Raw genomic sequence first — 10,066 nt, forward strand, 5'->3', positions numbered from 1 at the left:
ATGGTAACTCACACATCGGAAACCTGATAGCTTACCCCGGTCCTGATAACTTTGACGATGGTGGTGGTGGTGGGAAGGGGGGGTTGATAAAACATCCCCTCGGTAACTTTGGCGATGGGGGTGGTGGTGGGAGGGGGGTAGGTTGATGTAATGGTTGTTGGTATTGACATTTGGCGTGTCCTTGCTACCTGATGTAGGTTTGAATCCCATGTAGAACACTTTTTTTCTCAATTTGTGTTTTTTATTATTGTCAAACTAATCGATCGGGGAAGAACGGAGGAAGCGGGAGCCATCGAAGGGGATCATGCGGATCTGTCGCTAAAATCCTGCTGTACGGTTGATAAGTTACGTACTGCATGCGTGACAACTTACGTAGTCCAGCGTGGTAACTTTTGACCTAAAAAAAAGTCGTCGAAACATACCAACATGGGATCTAGTTTTGAAGCGCTCGTCGCAACGATTTTTTTGTGTAAAAACAGTTTTCCAATCCGCCCGACGGTTTGACCTACAAATCATTTTGAAGTTTGTTTTTTGAAGGAATATTTGCTGACATCATCAAATTTGTTGGTATATGCATGCATGTTCAAAATTGAGGTGCTCACCCGCGCCTCATGCTGGGTCGCATGGATGCCCGCGCCTCCTTTTGCATGCACCAGATCAAAGCTAGTACGGGTCGTCCGTATCTGTTCTTAAAATCAGTACGTCTGGAAATTAGTCGCGTCCTTACTAAAAAAAATCAGAAAGTCAACCCATTCTGAAATATTTATTGTGAATGTGAGTATAACATATAACGTCCTACAAGTATGCACCAAAATTGCCACATTACGGATCTTGAATTTAGACTACACCTATGTATACATTAACTGGTTTTCATCATCGAGTGATTCTTAAATATATCATTTGTCAAAATAAAGGATTTGCTATAGTCTATTGGTTGGAGATTCCTAGTATTAACTGTCCAAACTTAGCTCTTTTGACCTCATACATTGTGCTTTTTTTCAATTGTGTCATATCTTTTTGCTTATGTGCAAATAATAGTTTCGCCTATTATATTTCACGACTGCGCTTCCAATATGAAGTAAGAATATACATATTTATACTCAATTAATAAATTCATTTCTTAAAGTTCAATTAAACTATGTGTTTTAATAATATATATTATTAAGTTTATGTGAATGGCTCATGGCCATTTGTGTTGGGTTAAAAAAAACTCTAGCAATCTATCATTTTCTATATATAATTGTAGTGAAAGATAAACCCTAATGCCACATATTTTTCCCAATCCTTACGTCATCTGAATATGTAGGAAAATAGAGTGATATAGGTCACTACCCAGTCAAACACAATGGTGCTTCATGCCTGAAGCTAATACAATAATAATTATTCATGTTGCCAGAGATCATCCTCAAATTTCATCATAGTTTTTAATGTTACCATGGACGACCCCAAGTTTGATAAATTCCTGCTCAAGTAAACCAAATTTAGCACTAAGTTAGCATGTTAGAAATCATAATACTGCAATAATTAATTAGCTCTGAATGTCATATTGGTTTCACAATCATAAATTAATTGAACGCACAATTCCACTTTACTAATCTGTTATATGCTTGATATTTAAAACCTAGGTGACATGTGTTGGTATGAACAAGGAGTGAAGACAATACGAGGATAACATGAAGCTACAGTATTTAAAGCATTGATCCGGTCTAACAACCTTAATTGTCAAGCCGACCAGTGGAGATGATATAGAAAGGCAGGATAATAGAGTCACAACAATTCCGTTAGGAGGAGTTTGATTATCCAAGGGTGAGTCGCTTATCAAGCATAGAATACGAGAGGTAGAATCACACGAATAGCTAATTACATGTTATCATTGCACTAGCACATTTGATATTCATCGTGAACTGAATTTCTCCACACCTAAGTTCTACTCATTGCAGGAAAATCGTCATTTATTTTTATATTCCTTACTTTTGTTCTTTAGTATCAACCTTAGTTATAGCCACTTTATTTTACACCTCAACTACTTGTTCCGTCCAAATCATAATCTTTGCAGATACCAAAACAACCAATTAATATGAGACCTGTGACAACTCAACACTCACATTAACCCTCGTCTCCTACTCTTCCTTGGGACGATACTCTATTGAGATATTTACACGTAGTTGTTCCTAGTTGCATTTCTAGACAACTTATTTGTTGCTAAACCTAATTTGTTAAGAAAGGCTAAAAATTTGTAGTTGCCTATTCGCTCCCCCTCTAGTCTACGATATCGATCCTTTCACCCGGGTCGAGGCCATCGTCAAACAACCAATGCCAAACAACCAGTGCACGGTGCATCTGTGACTTATAGTCGCCATCGTCACCGAGGAGCCTCTCATCCACCGCTTTAACAATGGTGTCCGTCTCGTACAGGTCCCAGATCAACCGCAAAAGGGGGATGGCGTTGTCGTCCGGTTGATCCATATCCATCACCGGACGCCGGCCAGACACGACCTCCAACAGAACAACACCGAAGCTCTAGATATCCGCTTCTGGGCTCGGCCGGCGTGTGAGGATGAACTCCGGGTCTATGTACCCCACACTGCCCATGACAACTTGAGTTGTCTGCGGGCCGGCTCCATGGTCCATGAGCCTCGCTAGTCCAAAATCCGCCAGCTTGGTGTTGTGTGACGAGTCCAATAGTATGTTGTTGGGTTTGATGTCACCATGGAGCACGCGTTGATCACACTCTGTGTGGAGGTAGTGTATTGCAGATCCCAGTCCAAGAATAATTTTGTATTTGTACACCATATGTGTAGGTTAATTGCCTCATGATTAAATTATAATAATGGAAATGATCCAAAAAAGGGAGTGAAATTACGGTAAAAAAAGGGAGTGAAATTTGATGATGATTTTATACGTACCTCTCGGACCAAGTAAGCAGACGATTGGTGTTGTATATGTGCCGGTCGAGGCTGCCTTCCGGCAAAAGTTCATAGACGAGCAGGAGACCTCTCGGCTGTCGGACCAACCTAGCAAGTGCACAAGGTTCCGATGCCTCAGTCGGCTTATGAACTTCACCTCTGCCTCGAACTCTCTCCTTCCTTGCACAGACGATTCCGCAGACAACAGCTTGATGGCCACGGGGCTGTCTTGGTCGCTGAGGCTGCTGCCCCGGTAGACGTTGCCGAAGCCCCCTCGCCCGAGCTTCCGCTCCTCCGCGAAATCCTTCGTGGCGGCCGCGAGCTCACGGTAGCAGTACTGTCTAGGGCCTACCCCTTTCTTGAACCCAGCTTGCTCATGTTTGCGTCGCTGACGGACTAACAGGGCAGCAGCAGCGGCACCGCATAGCAACACGAGAAAAGCTACTACTGCTGAAGGCACCAGGACAGGTACCTGTGGTCGACGTCGTCGTGGAATGGTATTGGTAGCCACGGTGGCATCATCTAGAGTGGAGTTAAACGACCAAGATAACACCTGATGTAGTTCGGCGCAGAAACCAGTTGCTGCGGCGAAGCCGACTGCAACTTGCTGGGGCAGTTCTCTCTTCATGTCCACGTACGTAGACACGTCATATGGAGGCCCGTCTCCCTGGATCTGGAGACGGGCAGCCAGATTACCTGTATGGTTGTCGTAGCTGATCTCGGCGGTCATGATGGCGTTGTCGGAGACAAGGCGCTTGGTCACATTTACGTAGGCCCTGGAGTCGATGGAGTTGACATCTATGCCGATGTGGTTGTCGCTGTGGTCCCAGCGATTGAGGTAGGTGTCAAACTCCACCGCGACTATCCGGTCCTCGCCGGTGGCATTGAACTGGTTGCTGTCATTGAAGAGAGCAAGGTTCGCGCCCCAGCTGTTGGTAGGTAGCCTCAACGGGAAGGGCGCCAGGAAGAAAGACATACCGTCAGCACTACCGTCGGTAGTGGTAGTGAAGTTCGAGTTACATAGGCCAAAAGTGTCGTTCGACCCGTTTTTGGGCCTGATCTGGAACGTGAAGCTGGAGGAGAAGCTGGCCACCTCGCCGGTGGCGTTGTCCCAGAGCGTCACCGGGCGCGCGTAGGACGCCCGGCCGATGCTGAAGATGTTGGCGTCATTCTCGTTCTTCGTTAGCTCGATGACGCCGGAGCCCATGCGCGTGTCACGTTCACACTTGAGCTCCGTGTCGCAGAGGTCGCCGGAGCCGGAGCTAGAGAAGTTGAAGCTGAAGGAGAGCGCGGTAGCCAGACCTGGCGAATAGCAGAGCCAGATGATGATGTACACCGAGACGGAGAGAAGGTGGTGAGGGCTCATGACTGCGGCAGCCATTGTTGCTGCTTGGCGATTTGGGAGATGGACGGTACGGGATGGGAGTGCGAGTGCTAGATATCTACATAGACAGATGGATTTGCCAGCTTCAGTTTTGGTGTAAGCTCCGCCCGGCAAGCTTCAGCTAGGATCGACCGGCATATATAACCTCGGACACGATGTTGGAATTAACCAAAACTGCCGCGTGATCAGATTAGTTAAAGGAATGGTGCTTGTATGCGTATAGGAATACCTAAGATCGAGTTTAGTTCTGTCTAGTTGCCACTTGCCAGGAATTAATTCAGGTCGATGGGGTCGAGGAATGGGTGGCGACCAGGTCGTGACCTGGGAACAAGTCATTTTTTTATTTGATTTGTTGTGAATTTGTATGTGTATATGAATTTTATTATGAACTAGGAAAAATGCCCGTGCGTTACAACGGGAGATTTTTTTTGCATTTTTCTTAATTGTATCATTAATTATCTCTGAAAAGCAATACCTTTGAAACAGATGCAAACCTACTAAAACTGAAATTTTACATTACAAAATAAGATCCATGCTACTTTTATCACACTCCATGTGAGGAAGGAGATTCCTGTAACACAGCTTCTTTTGCTGATAAAAAAGAAGCATAAGCATGGATAGACAAAATAATACCTTTTTCAACTAATTATAATTTAGCAACTTAAATCTGTTTGATTATTATTTTTTTCTCCATTCAGTTCTACAGGGAACCATGAAGCGAACCACAAGTATAAGCATATTCGACATCTCAAATCAATTTAGAAAAATTACTCTATCAGAACCGCTGAAGAACACGGTAGATGCACATCTCCTTCGGATATGCATCCTAAATCCTCTCTTTTTCTAAAAGATCATAAATCCTAATAGGTTTTAGGAATATCAAAATTACGAAACCAGGGAATGGTATTTCGTGGATTCCTACACCATTTGAAGATGAATTCTTATACCTAAAAAATCTGTGCGTTGCAACGGGAGAAACAAATCTTCGCACATCCTTTTTGCTACATCCACGTTGCAGCTTTTCCTCTTGGTCACCGCCGCCGATGGTGGTCAAGTTGTCCATCTAGTCACGGCAAATGCGATGAATCATAAGATGATGAACTTGGTAATAACACTCTAGCACACCGCTTTCACGCACCCATAACATCAGTGTAAAAGAAATTTTACCATCCACTGTAATGAGAAGCCTAGTGTTTTTCATGACAACTTTGACAATCGCTTGCTTATACTCAAATCTTAATCAGATGACCATATGTGAGTATATAATTAAAAATACATCTTATTCTCACATAGAATGGCAAAGTACAAACTAAGCCCATGAAATAAATTCTAGATTATGCCAAAATAATTTAAGATCACATATGTTTCAGATTTAATACGAATATGCCGCACCTATGCTATCACAATATAAGAAGCAGAAATAAAAAAAACCTTAGGGAACAGCTAGAACTATATTCATTTAGTACAAAAAATACTAAAGGAGACAAATTTATTACACCATATATCATAAAAAGGCAAGCACACTACCTTAAGTTAATTCAGAACCTCATCAAGTTGCAAAAATGCCAAACGGAGACCGAGCTCCATGGAGGCCTTTATTTGAAAACTTCAAAATTCAAAATTTTTAGTTTCAAAAAATTCTGAAATTAAATACAGATATATCTAGATACATAATGTACATGTGTGCAAATTTTCAGGTGGAAATACATTAAAATGTGAGCTACACAAAAAAGACAAATCTAAGGCTTTCTAACATATGTACTGTTCATTTTTAAAGTCCATGATTTTTTTTTGGGGAGCAGCTCACAATTCAAGGTATTTCATCCTGAATTTTTTCACACATACACTTTACATCCTCTCATACATGTGTATTTTTTTTCCAGATTTTTTTGAAATGAAATTTATGAATTTTAAATTTTTCAAAATAAAGGGCTCCATGGAGCTCGATCTCCAAAATGCCCTACTCGACTATATTCATTTCGTATCTAAGCCTCTAAGTAGTAGTAGTGAGTAGCGGTGCGGTTTTTTGGGACACGGCGACAGGCGAGGACGACATCTACGCAACAAGTTGGGCATTTGAGACTCGTATATTTAATATATATAGTAGTGATTAATGAATACATGATAGATATACTGATCGAGAGCTTAGAGAAGACGCCTTTTATAGATGCCATATGTACGCAGCGCTGCTTTTAATGGTTGTCAGTTCAATAACTATCTATCAGGAATAAATTCCAGTCTCACGTAAGTACCTGGCTATATCCATCCGACTGGGTGCAGCTCGTCTTCAAGCTAGGGTGGGGAGAGAGAAGTGCTTGGGGAGGCAGAGAGAGCTGCTCCGAAGAGTGCATGGAATTGGACATGCAAGATCCGGCCAGATTAGTGAGCTGTAATTTTAATACATACATCTGTTCCTCTTTCAAAAGTAGTTGATTTCAAGCGACAGCAATATATGTATCATGGAAGTCTGTATATATAATACAATCTGACAAAAGAAAAGGACCACACGAAATTATACCAACAATCGTATCCAACATATAAACAAAGATCTTGATTCTCCTTTCTGTAACAATTAGGGAGCGCAGAAATTATATGTTCAGAAATAATAATATGTTTTAACAATTAAGTTGAGTTGCTCAGACATTCAAGCTCTAGATCAATACTTTTATGAATTCCTCTAAAATCAACCTAGGTCTCCCAGTTGAAAGAGTTAGGCTCTAACCAGTGAAGCACATATGTATGATATGTTTTTATGCGAGGGGATTTCTTCTTATTAACTGAATATTACGTGGTGCAGCCAAAAGAAAAGAAAGAAAAAACAAAACGGAGGAGAGCACGGTTCGAATACATGAATACATGATAGATATACTGATCGAGAGCTTAGAGAAGACGCCTTTTATAGATGCCATATGTACGCAGCGCTGCTTTTAATGGTTGTCAGTTCAATAACTATCTATCAGGAATAAATTCCAGTCTCACGTAAGTACCTGGCTATATCCATCCGACTGGGTGCAGCTCGTCTTCAAGCTAGGGTGGGGAGAGAGAAGTGCTTGGGGAGGCAGAGAGAGCTGCTCCGAAGAGTGCATGGAATTGGACATGCAAGATCCGGCCAGATTAGTGAGCTGTAATTTTAATACATACATCTGTTCCTCTTTCAAAAGTAGTTGATTTCAAGCGACAGCAATATATGTATCATGGAAGTCTGTATATATAATACAATCTGACAAAAGAAAAGGACCACACGAAATTATACCAACAATCGTATCCAACATATAAACAAAGATCTTGATTCTCCTTTCTGTAACAATTAGGGAGCGCAGAAATTATATGTTCAGAAATAATAATATGTTTTAACAATTAAGTTGAGTTGCTCAGACATTCAAGCTCTAGATCAATACTTTTATGAATTCCTCTAAAATCAACCTAGGTCTCCCAGTTGAAAGAGTTAGGCTCTAACCAGTGAAGCACATATGTATGATATGTTTTTATGCGAGGGGATTTCTTCTTATTAACTGAATATTACGTGGTGCAGCCAAAAGAAAAGAAAGAAAAAACAAAACGGAGGAGAGCACGGTTCGAACCCAGGTCTACCTGAGGCAAGACCTGGGCTCCAACCAGCGGGCTAGTCACGTATACTTGATATATCAATGAGTGTTGCTTTATATGAACCAGACGCGACGCGGATGCAGCCACAGCGAACCGTTTTTCTCACTTACCGGTGGCGTAGTGGGTAATTAATGCGAACTTCGGGGGCAATTTTTTTGACGGACGACCAGAAGCGATTGGTGGTTTATAAGTAGGTAAAGATTTTTAAAGTATAGATCAAATGGTCAAAGGGCAATCGGATGACCTCAGTGGCAAATCTAAGGGCAAAACTGAGCAGAGCCGAAAAGTAAGAGCAAAACCCATGGGGTGGTTTCGACTAAGGGCAAAAATGCATTTATCTCGAAATATTAATCCAACTAGTGGAAGCAGTTATGGACGTTGGATATCTTTTAAAGTGTCTAATTGTGGTTTTTGCTTTCTTTGCTTTCATTCTCATAGCGAAGAATTGGTAAATTATGTACTCCAATGTATCAGTGTCCTTCAATGAAATATGTTTCGATAGCCGAAAATGATATGAAAATGAAAAAAAATACTCTGTTATATGTAGGGGATGTGCTAGGTCCGGCCAAAACTTGGTGGAGTAAAAATACTCATGCATGTTGGACTTATGGGTTGCATTTGGGCTGCCAACATACTTTCATCAGGAGGGACTTGACCGGTCTTTGCTACACCTATCGTAGTTTCTATTACGAAGTTTACCTACTATCCAACATGGGGTTTGAGGATTGGAGTTGGGGGAGGGGTGGCCAGGGCCCACCCTGGTGAAATTCAGGGGAGGGGCGTTTGCATGTGTAGAGGCGTGTAGGTGTAAGGCGGTGCATCGAGCAAGCGGGTCCACCTCGTGAGGAAAACACGAAGAGGCGGCGACGGGCGATTGCAAGGCGATCGTCCCTGCAGCTAGGGTTAGGGTTTCCCCACAGTGGTGGGGTGGTACTCCGGTAGTGCATGGAGGGGCGACGGCGCCCTCCTGCATGCGGATCGGCAGGGTTCTCTCTCCCGTGGTGGTGCCATGGCGAAGAAGGCAAGAAACGGAGTAGACGTGTCGCATGGACTATCTGCAGCTGCGAAGATGAGGGCAACACCTAGATCGTCGACACAACCGGCATCGGCACCTTCAATGAAGACACCACTGGGCGCTCAAAGCAGGAACTCCTCGCGGTCCCCTGTGGATGGCAAGGTGTCGGCGAAGGCAGCGGGCCTGACGGCGAGGATGGGTGGCCTAGTGTTGGCAGAAAAGGAGGCTGTAGGTTTCATATTCAAGGAATCCGAGCAGGAGCAACCTAGGGCAGCTAAGTGGTCTGCAATTGGGAAAGCGTTTACTCCAAGACCTATAAACATGTGTGCTCTGGAGAAGGCGATGCCTAGGGCTTGGGGTCTACACAGGGAGGCCAAGTTCAAGATTGTTGGACCAAATATTTTCCTGGTGAACTTTGGAAGCGAAGGAGACTGGAAACATGCTTTGAACAATGGCCCATGGAAGTTTGACTTCAAGGTGCTTGTACTGAAGGACTATGATGGAGCAACAAGGCCATCAGAGATGATTTTCGATACAATGGAGGCGTGGGTGAGAGTTGCAGATTTACCACTTGATAAAAGATCAAAGGCATTTGGCGAAGCTCTTGGGAATTGGCTTGGCGGAGTAGTCCGGGTGGATGTTGAGAAAGATGGGTTCGCTAAAGGTACGAACCTGCGGTTTAGGGCCAAACTTTCTGTTTTTGAGCCATTGGTTAGAGGGTTCTATCTCAAGAAGTCAGATGATGATATAGAATAGACTTGGTTTGATTTTGCATATGAAAAAAATTCCTCACTTCTGCTTCGAGTGTGGACGCCTTATGCATGGTGCAGAAGGGTGTGTGCCCCCGGTCGAATCTGACCAGCAATGGGGTGAGTGGCTAAGGGCCTCGCCGGGACGCTCGACTTCAATAAAGGAAGGGGCTCATAGAGCTGCAGCAAGTAGTACAAACAGTCAGGGGAGTGCTAGGTCAAGTGATGCGGATATGGGAAGGAGAATATTTGGGTATGTGCGTGATCTTCCCACAAAGCGTAATCTCAACAAGGAATTCAATACCCCGGCTGATTCCCGCACTGGCATGGAAGGAAAATTTGACCAGGGGGAAGTTTCTAGTCCAAACAAGCAGAGGCACGGGCCGGCTGACTTGAAGGGAAAGGA

General features: G+C 43.3%; 1 pseudogene; it reads right to left on the reverse strand.

Moving 5' to 3' along the window:
* Window positions 1-2,259: 2,259 nt before the first annotated feature.
* LOC119274181 lies at window positions 2,260-4,272 on the reverse strand (annotated as a pseudogene).
* Window positions 4,273-10,066: the final 5,794 nt, after the last annotated feature.

This window comes from Triticum dicoccoides, chromosome 3B (genome assembly GCF_002162155.2).
Source record: "Triticum dicoccoides isolate Atlit2015 ecotype Zavitan chromosome 3B, WEW_v2.0, whole genome shotgun sequence".
NCBI lineage: Eukaryota > Viridiplantae > Streptophyta > Magnoliopsida > Poales > Poaceae > Triticum > Triticum dicoccoides.